Here is a 22,774-nt window from a genome sequence, read left to right as displayed (position 1 = left end):
AGGTTAAGTCATCACTTGGGATGCCCATTTCGCATATAGGAATGCCTGTTTGAGTCCAAGCTATTCCACTTCTTTTTTTAAAGATTTATTTATTTATTTGAAAGATCAAGATACAGAGAAATAAGGAGAGAGAGTCCTATCACCCATGTGGAGACTCAGATGGAGTTCCTGGCTCCCAGCTTCAGCCTCTCTCAGCTCTGGTTGTTGCATGCATTTGAGGATTGAACCAGAAGATGAAAGCATTCTTGCTCTCTCTCTCTCTCCTCTCTCTCTCTCTCTCGCCCTCACTCTTGCTCTCGCTCTCACTCTCTCTCATTCTCATTACAAATAAATAAAAATAATAAGTAAGCATTTGTGAAACTACAATAAACTTGGGAGGCTGGCACAGTGGTATAGCAGGTTGGGCTGCAGCCTGCAGTGCCAGCATCCCATGTGGGCACCAGTTCGGTCCTGGCTGCTTCACTGCCAATCCAAGCTCCCTGCTAATGTGCCTGGGAAAGCAGTAAAAGATGGCCCAGGTCCCTGGGCCCCTGCACCCACATGGGAGACCCAGAAGAGAAGCTCCTGGCTCCTGGCTTTGGCCTGGCCCAGCCCTGGTCGTTACAGCTATTTGGGGAGTGAACCAGAGGGTGGAAGATTCTCTCTCCTCCCTCCCTCCCTCCCTCCCTCCCTCCCTTTCTCCTTCTCTCTCTGTGTAACTCTGCCTTTCAAATAAATCTTTTTATATATTTGTTTATTTGAAAGGCAGATTTATACACAGAGAGAAGTAGAGGCAGAGAGAGAGAGGTCTTCCATCCGCTGGTTCACTCCCCAGATGGCCACAATGGCCGGAGCTGTGCTGATCCGAAACCAGGAGCCAGGAGCTTCTTCTGGGTCTCCCACGCGGGTGCAGAGGCCAAAGGACTTGGGCCATCTTCTACTGCTTTCCCAGGCCACAGCAGAGAGCTGTGTAGGAAGTAGAGTAGCTGGGACTCAAACAGGCGCCCATATGTGATGCAGGCACTGCAGGCGGTGTCTTTCCCTACTACGCCACAGCGCCAGCCCCTAAACAAATAAATCTTTTAAAAATATATATAATAAACCTACTAGATCTCATAAACATACTAATATATAGAATATTCTATCCAACAATAGACAGCTCCTTTGGAAAACAGTATAGCAACTCCTCAAAAAAAAAATGAAAAAAGAATAGAATTACTATTGGATCCAGCAATTAAGCTGGTGGATATATATCCAAAGAATTGAAAGCAGAGTCTTAAAGATATTATCTTTATGTCTGTATTCTGCGGCATGATTCATAATAGCTGAAACATGGAGGGAGTCCAAGTGTTCTCCAGCAGATGAATGGATACACCAAATGTAGAATATACATACAATAGAGTATTATTATACATCTTGGAAAAGGAAAGAAATTCTAACAAATGCTACCACATAGATGAATCTTAAGGATGCTTTGCTAAGTGAAATAAGCCAATCTCAAAAAGACAAATACATTATGATCTCTTACATGAGGTACATATAGTCAAAATCATTGAAACACAAGGTAGAATGGTAGTTGTCAGAGGCTGGAAAGAGAAGGGAATAGGAATTTATTGTTTAATGAGTATGAAGTTGCAGTTTTACAAGATGGAAAGTATTATGGAGATGGATCATGGTGACAGTAGCACAACATCATGAATGTATTTAATATCAATGAACTGTACACTGAAAGATGGATAAGATGGTAAATTTTATGTTGCAGATATTTTATCACACAAAAGATTGAAAAATAAATGTGTTTTATGAAAGTGAGCATAAGTAGTTTGCAAAGTAAGTTCATGTAATGAATCACTTTTTTCAGACTTTATCATAATTCTTATTTCAGTATAATCTGACTTTTTATGGATTAACATTCCTTCTCAGTCCGTGGACATTGGTCAACAAACGAATGATATGATTTAACTATACTAAGCCTATATTTAAAAGCTTGAGTTTGAAATAAAAAATTTACTCATCTGTATAATAGTAAAAAAAAAAAAAACAGTTCTCTGTCTTTAAGCATGCTAGAATGTCTTCAGTTTAGAATTGTTGGCTAGTTCATCTGGGAAAATCCAGCAAAAAGATAGACTAGTCTTCAGTGAATTGTGTCTAAAACCAGAGTCAAATACTGCCTGGGAGAAATCAAACTGATGTATAGCTTGACATCTAGAATTATTGCTGGGTTGACTTGTTCTCCATGTTGATATTTGAGCCAAGGTAAATATTAACATGAAACTTAAAAGCTGAAGAACTTCATGAATCCCAAAGCACATGAAGCTCAGCCCCTTTCAACTCTTGGGCAAGTTCTACCTGATCAGTAATAATATTAATAAACATATTAAATCCCAACTGTGTGCCAGATCTATAAAAGGACTGGAGACATAAAAATGAACACCATATTGCCTATTGTCACTGAGTACCTATGCAGTTCACACAAGGGAGAAAGGCAGAGAAGTGATAACAGCAATATGATGCAGTACGTGCTGCTGTACAGGCCATTCCCCAGGGGCAAGCATAAGCACAGAAAACAGAAGTAACCAAGGGTGTTATAACAGAGATTATACTTGAAGATAATTAGGTAGACAGGCAAAAAGAAAATTTCAGATGGGAGGAATAAGATACAAATAACCCCAAATAAGGTATTCTTACAATGTCAATGGATTTTAGAATGCATATAAAGAAATGGTGGGAGGGGAGGCAAAAGATACTGCTGTTAAGGGGTGGAACCAGAAGGGATTTTTTTTAAAACTCCTAATTGAGATTTTTTAACTTTACCCTGTGTATGTAAGTGGGACACATGAAAAGTTTTTTTTAAATGAGATTTGTTTTTATTTACTTGAAAGACTGAGTTACAGGGCGAGGATGGAGAGAGAAATCTTCCATCTGCTGGTTCACTCCCAACATGGACACAATGGCCATGGCTGTGCCAGGTTGAAGCCAGGAGCCAGGAGCTTTATCCAATTCTCCTACATGGGTTCAGGGGCCCAAGGACTTGGGCCATCTTCCACTGCTTTCCCAGGCTCAACAGCAAGGAGCTGGCTCAGAACTGGAGAAGCTGGGACTCAAACCAGCACCCTATGGGATGCTGGCATTGCTGGTAGAGGTCCAACCCACTAACACCACAACGTCGGTCCCCATGACCAGGTTTTAAGCAGCAAAGATGCATGAAAAATGTCATATATTTGACAGGTCACTATAGAAGCATGGGGAATTAACTTGAGGAAATGGGATTAGAAGCAGGAAGCAATGCTAGGATACTGAAGCTATAATCTTCCAGGTGAGGGGCCGGCACTGTGGGGCAGCGGGTTAACACCTAACACCCTAGCCTGAAGCGCTAACATCCCATATGGGCACCAGTTCGAAACCCGGCTGCTCTGCCGTGGTCTGGGAAAACAGTAGAGGATGGCCCAAGTCCTTGGGCTGCTGCACCCATGTGGGAGACCCAGAAGAAGCTCCTGGCTCCTGGCTTCGGATCAGCACAGCGCCGGCCGTTGCGGCCAATTGGGGAGTGAACCAGCAGATGGAAGACATCTCTCTCTCTCTCTCTCTGTCTCTCCTCTCTCTGTGTAACTCTGACTTCCAAATAAATAAATAAATCTTTTTTTTTTTTTTTTTTGACAGGCAGAGTGGACAGTGAGAGAGAGAGACAGAGAGAAAGGTCTTCCTTTTGCCGTTGGTTCACCCTCCAATGGCCGCCGCGGCCGGCGCGCTGCGGCCGGCGCACCGCGCTGATCTGAAGCCAGGAGCCAGGTGCTTCTCCTGGTCTCCCATGGGGTGCAGGGCCCAAGCACTCGGGCCATCCTCCACTGCCTTCCCGGGCCACAGCAGAGAGCTGGCCTGGAAGAGGGGCAACCGGGACAGAATCCGGTGTGCCGGCGCCGCTAGGTGGAGGATTAGCCTATTGAGCCGCGGCGCTGGCCATAAATAAATCTTTAAAAAAAAAAACCCTTCCAGGTGATACAGAATGTGTCACTGAAGCAGAGCAGTGGCACTGAAAATGAAGAGGAAAAGATTTATTTGAGCAATTTGCGACACAGGATTTATAAAACAATTGAAAATTTGGGATGAGGATGAGGGAAAGAATGATGGAGTGATGTCATGTGTGACTCATGGTTCTCTCCTGGACAGATAGGTAGGTGGAAAAAAAAAGCTTCCACTCAAGATGAAAAATCAATCTGAGAGTATTATAAATAAATTTTCCTTTGAAAGCCCTTCTGAGGTTTTGAGGTACCTGCAAGATATGCATGTATTTTAGAGGAAGTGTCCAGTAGGAAGTTGGAATTATAGATCAAGAATTTAACGTTCAAAGTGGTTTCTTAGTTATACAGTGTTGTTGTATTCAAATAGCTTCACAGGTCAATGCATTTGCTGTCCAGAAATACAACATTTCCATTTCTGATGATGACATACTGCAATTAAGCAAGATATTTATTATAATAAAATGTGCATAGAATTAAAGGGCTGAAAGAAGTTTCAGAAATTATTATGCTCTTCTTTTTCTTTTGAATTAAAAACTGTGCATAATGCATTCCCAGAAACACTGTTGGCTTCCTTAAAATCTCTGGCATAGATGACTCACAACTTCCTTGATGACATGTTCTTGCATCTCCCTGAGCTTGTAAGAGATTTTGTTAACCCCAGACTGTATCCTTCATGCTGCAAGTGTGGTTTTTCTTTCTCATCTTATCTTAGTGGAAATGTAGAACAGCTGTTTAATGCTAATGAAAAAATCAGAAAATTTAATAATGTTGAATACATACTTTAGATTTTAACTGAATTATGAACCTGGCACCAGTTATGCATTTAAAGTAGGGAAATACAAACTAGATTCATCGTGATATTTTCCCAACTACATGGAAGTGTGATAAAACAGCATTCAGGATGTTCAATATTAAAGGCTGAAAGCACCGTCCTTGAAATGATATTTTATGAATCCTAAAGGGATTAAATATTTTTGTACAAACTCAGTCAAAATATTTTAAATCTGTACAGATCTCATATGAAATGAGTAGTTGTAGAAAATGAAAATAGGTGTAGGCATTTGGCACAGCAGCCAAGACTCCACTTGGGATGCCTGTACTCCATATTTGAGTGCCTGGGTTGGGTACTTGGCTATGCTTCCAATTCCACCTTCCTGCTAATTCACACTCTGAGAAGCAGCAGATGATGACCCATGTTCTTGGGTCCCTGCCACCCATATGAGAGACTCAGATGGAGTTCCTGGCTCCTGGCTTTGGCCTGGCCCTGGCCTAGCTGTTGCAGGCATTTGGAGAATGAACCAGCACATGAAAGATCAATCTCTCTCTCTCTCTCTCTCTCCCTCTCTCAAATAAAATAAAATATAAATATAAATAAGCAAACAGAGACATGAAGCTATTTCTCTGCTCTGGTGAGATTATGATGGTTTTACTGAAAAAAAAAATGAACATAAATCACTATTTGAAGTCCTCATTACCCTATCAGCCACCCACCATCTTCAGAAACTCCAACATTGTAATCAACTATAATATTCACTCATACTGAATGTTTATATGCATATAAATGAAATCTAAATAATTTTAGTCATGTTATACAATTCTAAATGGTAGCTAAAATAGATTGTTGGGGTTCTAAAAGTTGTCTCTATTTACCCTTGCTTATCCTAACACATGGTGATTTCAGAGAAGCGTAATAAAGGAAGATAGAAGTAAAGGGAAATATTATTTCTTTTTTTTTTTTAAATTTATTTGACAGGTAGAGTTATAGACAGTGAGAAAGAGAGACAGAGAGAAAGGTCTTCCTTCCATTGGTTCACTCCTCAAATGGCCACTACGGCCGGCGCTGTGCCGATCCGAAGCCAGAAGCCAGGTGCTTCCTCCTGGTCTCCCACTGCCGGTGCAGGGCCCAAGCACTTGGGCCATCTTTCACTGCTTTCCCAGTCCATAGCAGAGAGCTGGATTGGAAGAGGAGCAGCCGGGACACGAACCGGCACTCATATGGGATGCCGGCACCGCAGGCGGAGGATTAACGAAGTGAGCCACGGTGCCAGCCCTGGAAAATATTATTTCTTGATTTTAATATCACACACTCCATCTTGCTTGTTCTAAATGAGTAAAAATGTCTCCCATCTTTTGAACCTAACAGTGTTTTTCTTCTTTCTGTAAGGAAATATAGATGTCTGGTTAGTATTAGTCAAAGCTGGCCATTTCCAACCTCTTAAAGTCCAAAGTGGATGTTCAAGGAAACAAAAATCTTACAGATGATCTGTTTCAAAAGTAGTAATGTTTGTTTACAAATGTAGGAAAGTTTTACAACATAGGCTGGATTTTTGTTGGCTTTTTTTAAAGTTAAGTATGCTTTTATTGACTACTTACTATGTAGAGGATACAAAAGACGTTGTGACATGGCTTGTTGCCTTTAGGGAGCAATCTCAAATTTTAAAATGTCATTTAAAAACAAACAGAAGAGTGCACATGATATATGGCAACAATGGGGTGCATGAGATCATTGTGGAAAGAATGTACAGGGAGGGGAAGAACTTGCTGAGGCACAATAGATTTTTAAAATTTATTTGAAAGGTAGAGTGACAGACACAGAGAAAGAGAGGTCTTCCATCTGCTGCTTCACTCCCCAAATGGCCACTTTGGCTCAGGTTGAGCCAGGCCAAAGCCAGGACCCAGGAACCCCATTTGAATCTCCCACATGGGTAGCCGGGGCCCAAGCACTTGGACCATCTTCTGCTGCTTTTCCAGGTGCATTAGCAGGGAGATATGGGATGCTGGTGTCACAAGAGGCAGCTTAAGCAGCTGTGCCACAATGCTGGTCCAAAACACTGGCTTTTGAAGGGATGACCAGAAGGAGAAGAACTTACAAAGGAGATAGAAGAATGGCCTGAGAAAAGGATAGCAAAGTGAGAATGGAGGGGCAGGAGTTAAAGTTGGAATTCTCAGAGCGGCAAGGAGAGGAGTGATTGCGTCAGAGCGTTGCTGAGAGGCCTTGCTCCCAGGAGCTAGTGAGTAACATGCTGTCATTTCTCTTCCCGAGTCTGATCCTGTGGGTAAGAACCAATCCCTGAGAATCTGTTAGTCTTCTCCACCTCCACCAGTTCATAAGTTGAAGCCCGCGATGGTTGCATGCCCTTCCAAAACTCGTATTGAAATGTAATTGCCACAGTGGCAGCATTAAGAGGTGGGTTTCTTTTTTCAACTTTTTTAGCTGTTTATTTATATTTTATTTTTTATTTTGATTAATTTTAACAGATTCAATGTGATGTTTAGATACAAGTCTAAGAACATAATGATATTCCCTTGCTCCCTCCTCCCTTCCTCCCTTTCCTTACTTCTTTCCTTTCTCTCTCTCTCTTTTTTTTTTTTTTTTTTTGACAGGCAGAGATAGACAGTGAGAGAGAGAGAGAGAGAGAGAGAGAGAGAGAAAGGTCTTCCTTCCATTGGTTCACTCCCCAACCCCAAACGGTTGCTACGGCCGGCGCACTGTGCCAATCCGAAGCCAGGAGCCAAGTGCTTCCTCCTGGTCTCCCATGCAGGTGCAGGGCCCAAGGACCTGGGCCATCCTCCACTGCCTTCCTGGGCCACAGCAGAGAGCTGGACTGGAAAAGGAGCAACCGGGACAGAATCCGGTGCCCCAACCGGGACTAGAACCCGGTGTGCCGGCGCCACAGGCGGAGGATTAGCCTAGTGAGCCACAGCGCTGGCCTCTTTTTTTTAAAAAAATATTTATTTGAATGTCAGAGTTACAGAGAGGTAGAGGCAGAGAGAGAAAGAGAGAGAAAGTCTTCCACCCGCTGATTCACTCCCCAAATGGCTGCAATAGCGGGAGTTGTGCCGATCTGAAGCTAGGAGCTAGCAGCTTCCCCCAGGTCTCCAACACAGGTGCAGAGGCCCAAGGACTTGTGCTATCTTCCATTGCTTTCCCAAGGCCACAGCAGAGAGCTGGATCAGAAGTGGAGCAGCCAGGACTCGAACCAGCGTCCATATGGGATGCCGGCACTGCAGTGGCATAGTGGGTAAATTTTTTAAATTTTAAATTTTAAATTTTATTTAAATTGTTCAAGTTTCATGTATTTCATATATACAGATATTGGTGATTAGGCTATGAGGACTCTACCCTCATGAAGTGACTCATGCTGTTATCTTGGGAGTGGGTTCCTGATAAAGAGATGGTTTGACCTGATCTCTCTGTCTCTCACTCACCTACTCTTCAGCCACATTATAATGCAGCATGAATCCCCTCTCTGGGGCCGATGCCCCAGAGTTGTTGAACTTCCCAGCCTCCAGAACCCTGAGCCAAATAAACTGCAAAAGTTTATAGGTGGCTGGCTCTGTAGTATTCTGTTATAGCAGCAGAACATGGACTAAGACAAAGCTCTACTTCCTGGTCCCTCAGAATGTGACTGCATTTGGAGCAATGCCTTTATCAAAGGTGCTTGGACTAATATTTGAAAAATACTGCCAACTCTACCACTTACCACTTAATGTCCAGAAAATAATTGTTCCACAGTTCTGGAGGCTGGATGTGTCAGGATAAGATCTGGCAGGGTCCGTTTCTGGCTGTGGCCTCACATGGTGGACAGAGAACGAATGAGCTCTGTGGTATATTCTCGTATAAGGCCGTGAATCCCATGAGGTCAGAGCCCCACACTCAATGACTTCTTTTACTCCCAGTTACCTCCCAAAAGCCTCATCTTCAAATACCAGGATATATTAACTGTTCAGGGGGACACAACTATTCAGTTACATAACATCTCCAATATCTAGTCTCTCATCTATGGCCATGTATATTGTCCCTTAACCAAGGATGTTTCCCAGCCTCCTTTGCAGTTAAGTGTGGTCATGTGACTAGATTCTGGCCCACAGAATTTGAGTGGAATTGATGTATTCAGTTCCCCCAGTGATGCCCATATTTGCCTAAAGAGAGTTATATCCTCTCCTTTGACCCTTCTGTCCTTCTTGCTGGCTGGAATTAGAAACCGAATTGTAGTGCTGATAGTGAATAAACAAAAAGTGTTTCTCTTGAAAAGAGCCTTTAAACCCAAAGGCCACATGGAAGACAAATGTATATACCACCAATATAAAAATATTATGTGGATAAACTTTGCCTTAAGAGCTCATCGTCTTCTAAGTGTGGGGGAGTAGAGAGGAGACATAAACAAAACACCAAAAACTCCACCCAAGAAACAAGACCATGGCAAGTATTTCTAAACCTCTACATAACTCCACATTTCTAGGTCTCTCTAAATTAACTCTATCAAGTGCAATGCTTTAAAGTGTCTTACAACCCATATCTGAAGTAAGACAGACTAGAGTTTATATACAATGTATTACCTTGGTGATCTTACTCAAGTCACAAACTAATATTTGATTTTCACATCCATTAAAAGAGAACACTAGGAGCTGGTATTGTGGCGTAGTGGGTAAGACAGCCACCTTTGGTGCCGGCAACCTGTATGGGCACCGGTTCAAGTCCAGGCTGCTCTACTTCCAATCCAGCTCCCTGCTAAGGAGCCTGCTAAAGCAGTGGAGGATGGCCCGGATACATGGGCCCCTGCACCCTCATGGGAGACCTGGATGAAGCTCCTGGCTCCTGTCTTTGATCTGGCCCAGCTCTGGCCATAGGGGCTAAACTGGTGGATGGAAGATTCTCTCTCTCTCTCTCTCTCTCTCTCTCTCTCTCTCTCTCCACCCCCACCTCCCCTCTCCCCTCTCCCTTCTCGCTTCTCCCTCCCTCTCCCTCTCCCTCTCCCTCTCCCTCTCCCTCTCCCTCTCCCTCTCTCTGTAACTCTGGTTTTCAAATAAATATTTTTTTTAATAAAAAGAGGATACTAGTGCCTACTTTGTAAAGTCATGTGATGTGTAAATGTTAAAATACATGCAAAATGCCAGGCGTGTAATATATTACATTTTATAATTATTACAGCTTCATTGCTATTTCATCAATCACACTGTTACCTAATTATCATATTTTATTGCTAATTTGGTACTACATTTTCCACTGTCTTGTTATGACTGAAGTTTTCATGAATACATTGGTCTCACATCTTGAATACTCTCACATCAAACCATATACAGATACCTAGTTCTAATGTTTTAGTAGCAAACCCATATGTATCTGCCAACATTTTTCCCTTCAGAGAAGTTTTCTGGATGTCAACTAAGAAAAACTCTTTTGAATTCTAAATCACACTTAAAAGTGACCAAAGTACCAGAGCCCACAGCATGTGCTAGAGTAAGAATTAACAGTTATTAAAGGTCGACAGCTGGATCCAGCATTATGATGTAGTGAGTTAAGCTGCCACCTCTGATGCCAGCATCCCATATGGTTCAATCCAGCTCCCTACTAATGTGCCTGGAAAAGTGGTGGAAGATGGCCCAAATGTTTGGACCCCTGCCACCTACGTGACCCCGCCCTGGCCATTCTGGCCATCTGGGGAGTGAACCAGCAAATAAAAGATTCTCTCTCTCTCTCTCTTTCTCTCCCTCTTTCTCTCTCTTTCCCTCTCACTCTCTCTCTCTAATCCTGACTTTCAAAAAATAAATAAATGCTTTTTTAAAAAGCAACAGATCACCATATACTATATTTGATAAATCCTTATTGAATGTTTCAAAATCCTGCTCATCCAGTATACATTATATGCACCAAAGGACAAATTCTGCAATAATCGAATATTCTTAGAAGTTGAACTGAATATTTATATCCTAGAAGCTAAATCCATCCCCACAATTTGAAGACTAGTCAATAATTTAAAAAATATGTTGTTGCTAATTATAACTCCATGTTTTAAGATGACTATCAGTATAAAAAAGATGAACCTATCACTAAAACGAGCTACCATCTTTATAAAAGCTTCTAAAATTCATGTGTACTATAAGTTGCATTATATTTTATTTCTTTTTATTGAATTTATAATTTAATTTTCATTTCTTTTCATCCCTATTTTAACGCAAATGACAAAATTGTATATGTTTGATGTGTACATGATTTTTTAATGCTTAATTTTATTTAAGATTTGTATTTATTTACTTCTATTTATTTGAGAATCAGACAGGGAGAGAGAGAGAGAAGAGACAATCAGAGCAAGATCTCCCATCTGCTGGCAACCCCAAATGCCCATAACAGCTGGGACTGGGCCAGGCCAAAGCCAGGAGCCCAGGACTCCATCCTGGTCTCCCATGTGGGTGGCAGGAACCTAACTTCTTGAGTCATCACCTGCTGCCTTCCAGGATATGCATTAGCAAAAACCTGGAACTGAGAGTGGAATTGTGACTCAAACCCAATTACTCTGATACTGGATGTGAGTATCTGAAGTGGCATATCAATCACTAGTCCGAATTCCCACCCCAACATAATGGAGATATATATATATATATATATATATAAAATATATATATATGTGCTGAATATTCATCATGATCAAACTAATTAATGTAAGTTGTATTTTAAAATTCAGAAACCAAAATTGGACAGTGGTAATTGTTGCACAACTCTGAACATATGAAAAACTACTTATTGATAAAGGAACTATTTATTTTACAGGAATGAGTTTTATGATTTGTGAATTACATTTGAATAAAGTTGCTATTTAAAAAGAGACCAGAATTGAGAGCAATAGAAAAAAAATTTCATTTGAACCCCTCAGGGCAAATAATTTAAAAAGTGTCACCTGTGTTTTGTAATTTTAAATACACAAAATAATCTCCACAAAGCTCATTAAAGACATGTTCTGTTCAGGCATTTTTCCTAAGTAAAATGTAGCTGAATTGCAAATGAGTTAGGTCTAATTGTCAGTATACATAAAATTATATAAAACAAAAGAGTTGCTTCATTTTACTTCCCGATCAACATTTGGAAGGCAGAGAGATTGCAGAGGAGAGGAAAAATAGGAGGAAATAACAGACACTATTGAGTAAAACTTTCATTAACAAAGAACAAATTAACATTGCCCTGGGTGGTCTCTAGAGTTCTTATTACTTGCCTTCTTCTTTCTAAGTTTAAATCTGAAGATTTTTTAAAAACAATACAAAAAATGCATAAGTCACCATCAAAAGGCAAACACAAGTAAAGACTATAAAGTTTAGGAATGTGCAGAGTAAATTGCGTGATAAATTGTAATCAGTCAACAGAAGCCATTTCAGATTTGAATTGGCACATCCACTTTCTGAAATCAATCTCAAATTAAGACCATGGGAATAGTGCTACACCTTCTATTGAAGTTTTGTATCCCTCCTTAGAAGTCTTTGACTAAATGTGATTGACACTATGTAGAAATGGAAATTTAGTGCTATTTTCCTTTAAATTAGTAGATTGAGTCACCTGAAATTTCTTGTTTAACATCCTATTGATTCACTATCATATTTGTTCATATATTGACTTCTTATTAGACGGAGGATTTGTTATGGAGTTTACCATGGTGGATACCAGATACTATGTTTCTAAGCCAATGGATAGGAAAACAGCCATATATGAGTTCTATAATTATTCCTGCTAAATATTTTATAGCCAAGAATTTTCACTAAATCTTGTAGGTCTTATTTATATCAAGGAAAATAAGAAACTTAATGAACTTCAAGTTATTCTAAGAAAGATTCTAAATAAAAGCAATACTCATATTGTGCCAGACTTTATTAGTTTCTTTGTATATAAACAAAATATTAGCAGCAGGTTAGGTTGTAATATGAGTTGGATTACAGCTTTCTAAAATTATTTTTTTCTATAGAGTCCAATATTAAATTCTGGAAAATTAGTTGTACATTTTATGAATTAGTGAAGAAGAAACAAATGAAACATTGCAGCTGTTTTTCATGTAGTGCTGACTTCAAGAGACAGAGGGACATGTAACTATGACTAGTTGTTGATGAAGAGCAAACAAGTCACTTATATCACTTAATTGACGCTGAGAAACTTGTTGAATCTAACAGCCCTAACTTTAAAGTTAACTAAGCCTCAGATAGAAAAAAAAGTTGGAAATTTTACCAATTTTATGGAAATTAAGCAAAATACTCTTAAACAATCAGGTCAAAGAAGAAATCAAAAGGAAAACTAGAAAATATCTCCAGACAAATACAAACCAAAATACAATATACCGGTATCTATGGAATGCAATGAAAACGGTACTAAGAGGGGAGTTTATAGCAATAATTACCTACAATAGAAAAGAAGAAATATCTCAACTTAATTTTGTACCTCAAGGAACTAAAAAGAACAAACTAAATGTAAAGTTAGGGGAAGAAAAAAAAAAAAACACAAAAACCAGAGCAGATAAAACCAAATAGAGAACAGGAAAACAATAGAAACATCAATGGAGCTAAAAGTTAGTTTTTTGAAAAAAATAAAATTGACCAACTTAGAGAGACAAGACTCAAATAAATAAAATCAGACATGGAAAAGGGACTTTTAAATTGGTGCCACAGAAATAAAGAGACAATTATGAACACTTACACACCACCAAATTGGGAAATTTAGAAGAAATGGATAAATTACTAGAAACATACAACCTACCAAGAGTGAATCATGAAGAGAAAGAAATATTGAACAGATTAATAACAAATAAAGTGACTGAATTAGACATGAAAAGCCTCCCAATGAAGAAAAGCCATGGACCTGAGCTGGTTTTACTGGTGAATTCTTTCAAACATTTAAAGGAAAATGAAGTATTAATATCAATCTTTCTTAAACTCTCCCCTAAAACAGAAGAAAATTCCAAACTAATTTTATGGGGCCATCACTACTCTGTTAGCAATGTAGAAAAAGACACTTTAAGAAAGGAAAACTACAAGCCAATAACCCTGATGGAAATAGATGCAAAAATTCTCAACAAAATACTGGGTCATAGAGTTCAACAGCACATTACAAGTATCATACACCACCACTAGCAAGTGAGATTTATCCCTGGAATGATTCAGAACACATAAATCTATCAATATATTATACAACATTAACAGAATGAAGGATAAAAATCAAATCACATGATTATCTCAATAGATGCAGAAAAAGCGTCTGACAAAATTCACCACCCTTTTATGAAAAACTCTCAACAAAATAGGTGTAGAAAGAAAATTCAATATAATAAAGGTCATATATGAAAAGTACATGACTAGTACCATGCTCAATGGTGAATATTTAAAAGCTTTCCCTATAAGATAGCAGACAGACAAGATGCCCATTCTTGCTACCTTTATTCAACATAGTATTGGAATTCCAAGCCAGATAAATTAGGCAAGAAAAAGAAACAAAGGATACTTAAATTAGAAGAAAAAAGTAAAATTTTCTCTGCAAATGCAATAATCATTTATGTATTAGGGTACTTAAAAATATTTGTGGCAAATATAATTAAATGATAAGCTTAGTTTGTTGAAAAAAATGATCTTGTATATTTAAGGGATCTTTAAATAGTTTATGGAAAGTACATACCATGAAAAAAACTATGTATGGATTTCAAAATCTGCAGCACCAAAATAAACATATTTTAATTTTATTTTTCCAAAAACTATCTGAAGTATCCTCATGGAAAATCTGAAAGACCCAACTGTTAGAATTAAACAAATGTATTCAGCAAAGTCACAGGATACAAACTCAACACACAAAGTCACCTGTGTTTCTACACACTAGCAATGAACTATCTGAAGAGGAAATTAAGAAGATAATTCCATTTATAATATCATGAAAAAGAATCTAATACCTAGGAATAAGCATGCCAATGAGGTGAAAGACTTTTACCTTGAAAGCTAGAAAACATTGCTAAAAAGAAATTAAGAATACAAAAATAAATGTATATATAATATTCATGGATTGGAACACTTAATATTAAAATATCCATGCTACCTAAAAGAATTTACAGAATCATTGTTATCTCCATCAAAATCCAAATAATTTTTTTTAGAAAAGAAATTCCAAAAAGTCACATAGAACCATGGAAAACCCAGAATAGCCAAAGTAATCTTGAGAAAGGACAAAGTTGGAGGAATCATACTTTATAATTTCAAAACATATTATAAAGCCACAGTAATTAAAACAGTGTGATATTGACAAAAAACAGGCTTATATACCAATGGAATATAATGTATAACTAGAATTATACTCAAATATATATAGTCAACTAATTTTCAACAAGGGTGTCAGGAATACACAAAAGGGAAAAGACAGTCTTTTCAATGAATGATGTTAGTAAAACTGGATATCCACATGCAGAAGAATATAATTGGAACCTCATCTTACACCATATGCAAAAATAAACTCAAAATGATTTAAAGATTTAAATAAAGCCATAAACTATAAATCCTGGAAGAAAAGTGGGCATTTACATTATTGGTAGATATTGGTTAAGACACTGTATCTCTCCTTGGAGTACCTGGATTTGATGCCCATCCCTGGCTCCTAAATCTACCTTCCTGCAAGTGCAAACCCTGGGAGGCAGTGGTGAAGGCATATGTAATTGAATTCCTGCCACTCATATGAGAGACCTGGATTAGGTTTCCAGTTCCCTGCTTTAGCCAGTACAGTCCTGGCCATTGGAAGGATTTGGGGAGTGAGCCAGAAGATAGGAGCACTCTCTTGTCCTTTCTCTCCCTCTGCCTCTACCTCTCCTCTCTTTCTTTCTGCCTCTTAAATATTTTTAAGGTTTTAAATAAAAATCCTAGAAGAAAACACAGAGGGAAAGACTCTTGACATTTTTGGCACTGATTTCTTGGATGGAACACCAAAAGCACAAGCAACAAAAGCAAAAATAGGTAAATGTGATTACATCAAAATAAAAAGCTTATGTGAAGCAAATGGAACTATAGAATAACTAAGCAACTTATGAAATGGTAAGAAATATTCTCAAATCACATATCTGATAAGAATCTAATTTGAAAATATAAAAACAACTCCTACAGTTCAATTTAAAAAAAAAAGAAGGAAAATAATTCACTGGTGCAGTGGGTTAAGCTGCCAATTAGGACACAAGCATCGCATACCAGTGTGCTCCACTTCTGATCAGGCTTCATGCTAATGTATTCTGGGAGGCAGTGGATGATGATTCAACTGCTTGGACCTCTGCTACCCATATGGGAGACCAGGTCCTGACTGTCGCCTGGCCTAGTTCTGGCTGTTTCAGGCATTTGAGGAGTAAACCAGAGAATGGAAGAGTCAGTCTTATTCATATTCTCTCTCTCTCTCTCCCTCCTTCCCTCCCCCTCCCCCTTTCTCCCTTTGAAATACATACATACATACATACGTAAATCTTGCTTTAAGAAAAGGAAAGATATGTGTATTTGCTAACCATCAGGAGAAAACTAATCAAAACCACAATGAGATATCACCTCACACCTGTGAGAATGGCTGCTGTATTTTAAAAAAATAAAGATAAGTGTGGTGAGGCTTTAGAGAAATTGCAACCTTTCTACACTGTTGGAGGGAATTTGAAGGTACACTTGCTATGGAAAACAGCATGGATGGGCATTACTCAAAATCATTAAGTATTTACTTAACATGTGTTTCAACAATTCCACTTCGGGGTACATAGCCAAAGAATTGAAATTGCTGTGTCAAAGAGATATCTGCACTGTCATGTTCACTGTAGCACATTCACAATAACCACGTTATGGAAACAAGCCAAATTTCCATTGCCAGATGAACGGATAAAGAAAATACAGTATATACATACAAGAAAGAAATTCTGCCATTTTTGACTGTATGGAAAAACCTGAAGAACACTATGCTAAGTGAAATATGGCAGTACAGAAAGACAATACTTCATGATTCCATTTATTTGATATAGCTAAAATAATCAAACTCATAGAAAGAAGAACGGGAGCCGGCACTGTGGCGTAGTGGGTAAAACCACCACCTGCAGTGCTGGCATCCCATATGGGCGCTGGTTCGAGTCCCGGCTGCTCCACTTCCGATCCAGCTCTCTGCTATGGCCTGGGAAAGCAGTGGAAGATGGCCCAACTCCTTGGGCCCCTGCGCCCTCATGGGAGAACAGGAGGAAGCTCCTGGCTCCTGGCTTTGGATCGGCCCAGCTCCGGCTGTTGCGGCCAATTGGGGAGTGAACCAGCAGATGGAAGACCTCTCTGTCTCTCTCTCTGCGCCTCTCCTTCTCTCTGTGTGTAACTCTGACTTTCAAATAAATCTTTAAAAAAAAAAGAAAGAAGAACGATGGGACCAAGGGCCCTAGGCAAGGGGAGATGAGGAGTTGTTTGTTCAAAGGGTATGAAGTTTCAGTTTTACAAGATGAATTAATTCTAAAGCTATACTGTACAGAATAATGTATATAGTCAACAATACTGTATTATGCACTTTAAACATTTGTTAAGAAGGTAGATCTCATGTTGTGTTCTTACCACACACACACACCACAAGAAACAAAAAACAGGCACAAAGAAACTTTTGGAGGTATCACCCTGATTGTGATGATGCTTTCACAAGTATATGCATGTATCAACATTGATTGATCAAACTACATACATTAACTATGTGCATTTAGTGTACATCAATTATACTTCAATAAAATTATTTTTAAAAAGAAAATTTAAAAAATTTCCTCTTGTTAAATGATGAGAGGACTACAACAAGGTCTTCTATTATTAAAGATTATTACATTTAAAAATAGTTCAAATCCATTTCCTAGTTTAACGTGAAGTAGTGTGAAGCCAGAAAAGCCTAAGTCAACACTGACAGTCATCAATACAACTATCAGAAAAGGATAAGAAAAGTTATTTGACAATGTAGTATATTCTTCATTTTAACAACTTTAAAAATTCTTGGTCCTTAAAAAAAGTAACAGACTTTTTCATGTATAATATGGTTAAATCTATTTTGACTTACATTTTAATCTGATACCTAATCAAACTCTCTCTATGTAGTCATTTTTATATCACATAGTATATATTTTAGCTTCCTTAAACTAGCAGTCAAAATTCAGATTTTGTAACAAAGTGAAAAGTCAAGTACTTAAAAATATTTAAGAATAGAGTTAATTGAATTATGGTACACTTTATACAGAGGTGACTTTTTCAGAGAAAATGTCTCTCATAAATCCCTTATTTTACTTTAACTATAAGCCTTTTTGCTATTCTAAATGCAATCAACAGATGAACTAATATGATCAAGATCAAAACTGTATGTCCATTTGTGAGTTAATTTTGGATTTGTTCACTAAATCAGCCACTGCTCATTTTTTCCTAGAGGGAAGTTTTCTTAATTAAATTTATTAATTAGATTTGTGAAAAATTGTATTATTGGCTTTTCTACATAATTGTAAAGCATTTGCATCAACATATTTTTCTACACATTTCTAAACCATATGCATAACATAATTTTTTAAACTCTCAAATTTAAAAAACTTCTAGCCATGGTTACACTCTGAAGTCATAAATATTTCAGATTACACAGCATGTAACTGAATACTGAGTAGAGCTCAGAAATTCTAACTTAGATCATTAATTCATCCATTCTTCTGGAAGAAAGTAGAGGGAGATGAAACTCATTTCAATTTTACTATATTAACACAGCTAACTTCCAGATTAATGATACATGTTTCTGTGAAAATATTACTTCTCTTGCTTCATCTTTGCTGAACTGCTAGGCAAACTTATATTTGGAGTTTCTACTGGATCAGACGTTAGAAAGAGGTAGAACAAATAGGAGGAAACCAAAGTCTCAACATGTCAGAACTACTGATATAATCCAGCCACTATACTTTATAATCAAGTGAGGCAATAATCCTGCTTTCCTCTGTGTCACTTAGCTTCAAGTAATATGATGACTAATATTTCTCTATGTCTTTAACTTCCTTGTTTCTTTTGAACCTCAACCAAGTGGTATGGACCATAAGGATTTTTAAGTCATAATGAAATGAAAAATGCATAGACAAAGTTAACTAAGACAGTTCCTGATTTAGTGTGTTTTTCTTTGTTATTGTATATATCAGTCTAAAGGATAAAAGGTTATTTTTGCATCACATCTTAGATATAAAATTTGCTGGTGGGACCAGAGACCATCTTCAAAGTGAAAAGACTTTTCTTTTTATTAACTCCACTTTCTATTTTGAGTATGAAGAATTCAGGAGGCAAGGAGAAGGGCCAGTGTTGAGGCACATTGGGTTAAGCTGCCATCTGCAGTGCTGGCATCTCATATGGGCGCTGGTTCAAATCTCAGCTGCTCCACATCCAATCCAGCTCTCTGCTATGGTCTGGGAAAGTAACAAAAGATGGCCCAAGTTTTTGGGCCTCTGCACCCACATGGGAGACCTGGAAGAAGCTCCTGGCTCCTGGCTGTGGCCTGGCCCAGCCCTGGTTGTCACAGCTATTCAGGGAGTAAACCAGTGAACAGAATATTCATTCTCTTTCTTCCCCCCCTTCTCCCTCTCCCTCTCCCCACCCCCCAGCTCTCTCTCCCTCTCTCCCCTCCCCCACCACAACTCTGACTTTCAAATAAATAAATCTTTAAAAAGGAAAAAGAGGCAAGGAGAGAAACTCCATAGGATAGTCAAGGGAAGAACAGTGAGCATCCACTCAACCAAGCACATCTTTACCAAGAATGGCAGAATAGAAGGGGACCAAATGGCAAAGATCTATGAAAGATGATAAAGTTTCCCATCATAAGGAAAAAGCATTGTGCAATGCTACCCAAAACCTCAGAAGAAGGTACCAATTCCTCCATAAACCATAGATATACCACCCATTGACCTGGTTCAGAGAGACGTTTTGTGGGCCCAGTGTCAACAGTTGAACTTAAGCACTAAAGGCCCAAAATAGAGCTGTACAAGTGAATATGGGAAAACACTTACCCACACCAGAAGCTCAGTTTACAGAATATTCCCATCACAGTGAAAAAGATCAAGATCAACACATCATTGCAAATAAAATCAAAGGTTGGCAAAGAGAAGACAACCCTGGAAAGTGCTAAGAAAACAGTGTGTTCTGTGGGGACTGATCTCCTGAAGGGGCCCCTCCACTCGAGGAGGGGGTACCTGAGTTCGTGGAGGACATGAATATAGTTATGGTGATAGCCTCCTGGGCCAGCATTGTAACTGGAGCTGGCAAGAGGAAGGTAGTGGAAATATCCCCACGAGGCCTCCAGTAACACGTGGTGTGCGGTTCATTGAAAAGTCTCCCTGCAAACACACATGGTTGGGTTCAGCTTCAGCCTCATGCAAGACAAGTCTGGGTTCCCGAGAAGAGAAAAAAGAGAGCCAATGCACTCTTTTTGCTTCTTGTGTGCCATTTCCCACCCCCACACCTGCAGGACAATATGTTATGTCCCGACTGTGTCCATTGGAGTCAAATCGTAACATAAAGCCTTCCATGGAACTAGAATATCAGACTTTAAAGGGCATTTAGTGCTTTCTGCCTCCTCAGACATCATCTGCATTCTTGAGAGGTAGTGAGCCTGTGCAGCCATAGCCATGACTGAGGTTAATGTCGATCCAAAGGCCTGTTTCCCTCACAGATCCCCACCTCACCAAAAAACTACTGAACCTTGTTTAGCAGCCATGTCACTACAAGCAGCTTTGAAAAGGAATCAGTAGGGCCACAAAAACCCTCAACAGGGGCAACTCTGAGTCCGTTGTAATGACTGTGAATGGCAAGTGCCTAGAGATCATCCTGCACTTCCCACTGTTGAATGAAGACAAGAATATGCCACCATGTGTTTGGGCATCCAAGTAGGTCCTGGGTTGTGCCTGTGGGGTCTCCTTGTGCTGTTGTTTTCTCTGTCACCTCCGAAGAGGGTTCATAGCTGAAGCAGTGTGCCCTATCCATTCAGAATGCAGTCCAGTGGAAAGGCTCTTAAGCCAAACCTGTGACCTCTTTCATATTCTCCCTATTCAAGTTGTATATCATATTGCCTGGATTAGCATAGAGCATTTTCAATCACTTTCCATTGTAGTACTAAATTTGGCTTCTTAAAAAATTGCTGGCCAAATAGAAGGCTGACAAGGTTGAGTTCATGATCTCCATACAATGTAAGTATTCATGACTCTCCACTACAAGACCACCTAGTAGAAGATTTACTAACATTTTCCTACTGATGACTAGAATATGCATAAGCAAGCAAATAATGTGAATTCAAAATCAAAAGCCAGAAATTAAATTTTAACTCAGTTAATTCTACTCCAGGACTGTTATTCAATGACGATAGGCATCTAGTCATTGCTGCGCTCACTTTTGCTTCAAGTTAAGCTCTACTTAGAGTGAAGGATTTCTGTACTTGTATAAGAAGGTTTTTGGCTTTAGTTTCGCTCACTTGATTTCAAAACATCATCTTGAATGAACTTGGATTGTCTTAGCTTTTGAACTGTGTAGAAACTTCCATTTTGTTAGTAAGCAGAAAATCCTCATTTTTTGTTGTTATCATGTTACAATTTGTGGCAAAGAATGCTTTATATTTATCAATGAAGCCTGATAGAAACATTTGTAAAATAAGTGAGGTTAATACGTTATTGATGATAGAATAAGTGTAAAAGTATCCTTCCACCTGCTCTATTTTCATTGATCTACCAAAAGGTGATAAACTCACAAGTTAAGCATTTGATGATAGGGTTGGAGAGGAGGGGGAAGGAGAGGGGTAGACAGAAGCACTTGGGTAGTGGAATGATGCACGTCTTAATACTATGTAAATAGGTTATGATAGGACAAGGCAAAAACAATATGTGATAAAGAAAACTAAGTGCCATAACAAAGCAAATGATTGGTGCTTGTTAAATGACTGAGTGATTTCTGTTGGCCAGCTTCCTGATAATGACAGAAAAGTTGATGCCATTAGTGGTGGTAGTGGTGATAGGATATTTTTAATCACTGGCTTTGGAGTGCTGTGCTAAATCTAGTACCTTCCAGTATATATGATGGTAAAGAGATGGCAGATGTTAAGAGTTTGCTAAAGTCCCTATGGTAAATTTGATACTATGGATGAATTAGAAAATAGGATATGGAATTAGTAAGCCACATTATCCGGATGGGTTAGTTCAACTCAGTTGAGTGTGTTGCTTATTAGGGAAGGTATAGATAACAAGCCAAAAAAAAAAAAAAATGACATAGTTGCATGAGTTCTGTAGTGAAACTGATTATTGCTTAAAATGTTATATTCAATGTTTTTCAGTAGCAGAGCATCTTCAGTGTAATGTGGGCTTCAATAACCATATTCTTGTCTAATAAATATACACAAAGGAGGAAGACTTATCTTCTTCAGAAACACTGGAAGTTCTCAATGGATATTTTGGGAGGAAAGGGCTCTATATTGCACACATTAATGATAAACTAGATTCCCTTTTATCTTTCTTATCCCAACTGTAAGGCAACTGTTAATAACATTCAAAGGGGATTTTAAAACTCAAGTTTTGTTTTCCCTCTTTGAATTACAAATTCAAGCTTAAAGAGCTCTTTTCCACCTTTGAGATGTGTGCTTGGCTCCTGTGTGTATTCAAATTACTGAATGTGTCTACTTAATGTGCTGTGTGTTCATCACAGCCTCAGGGAAATCAAGGAACAACAGCTCTCTGAACTAAGCTTAACTTTACATTATACCGAGCAAGTGTCCTCACTTGTAATACAGCTTTATGTGGTGATAAAATTATTTATTGAGTTCCAGGAAATATTTTTTGAATGTTAATTTAAATTCTAATTTTGAAAAAAATAATCTAGCGGTACTGAACTAACAGCAAATAATAACTCTTGGGACAAGAATAAAAGAACAGTCAAATAAACAGAAGCAGGTTAGTTGGTTACACAAAGATTGCATGATGAGGTATACATTTTCAAAACTCTTGAGCTTGATCTGAGCATGT

General features: G+C 38.7%; 2 pseudogenes; both read left to right on the top strand.

The window, feature by feature from the left end:
- LOC138847552 (developmental pluripotency-associated protein 4 pseudogene) overlaps window positions 1-20,307 on the top strand; it is a 39,492-nt pseudogene extending 19,185 nt beyond the window's left edge.
- Window positions 20,308-20,398: 91 nt separating this feature from the next.
- LOC108178693 (NHP2-like protein 1 pseudogene) lies at window positions 20,399-20,784 on the top strand (annotated as a pseudogene).
- The last annotated feature ends 1,990 nt before the right edge of the window (window positions 20,785-22,774 follow it).

This window comes from Oryctolagus cuniculus, chromosome X (assembly GCF_964237555.1).
Source record: "Oryctolagus cuniculus chromosome X, mOryCun1.1, whole genome shotgun sequence".
NCBI classification, from domain to species: domain Eukaryota; kingdom Metazoa; phylum Chordata; class Mammalia; order Lagomorpha; family Leporidae; genus Oryctolagus; species Oryctolagus cuniculus.
This window is presented reverse-complemented; position numbering and strand designations above follow the sequence as displayed.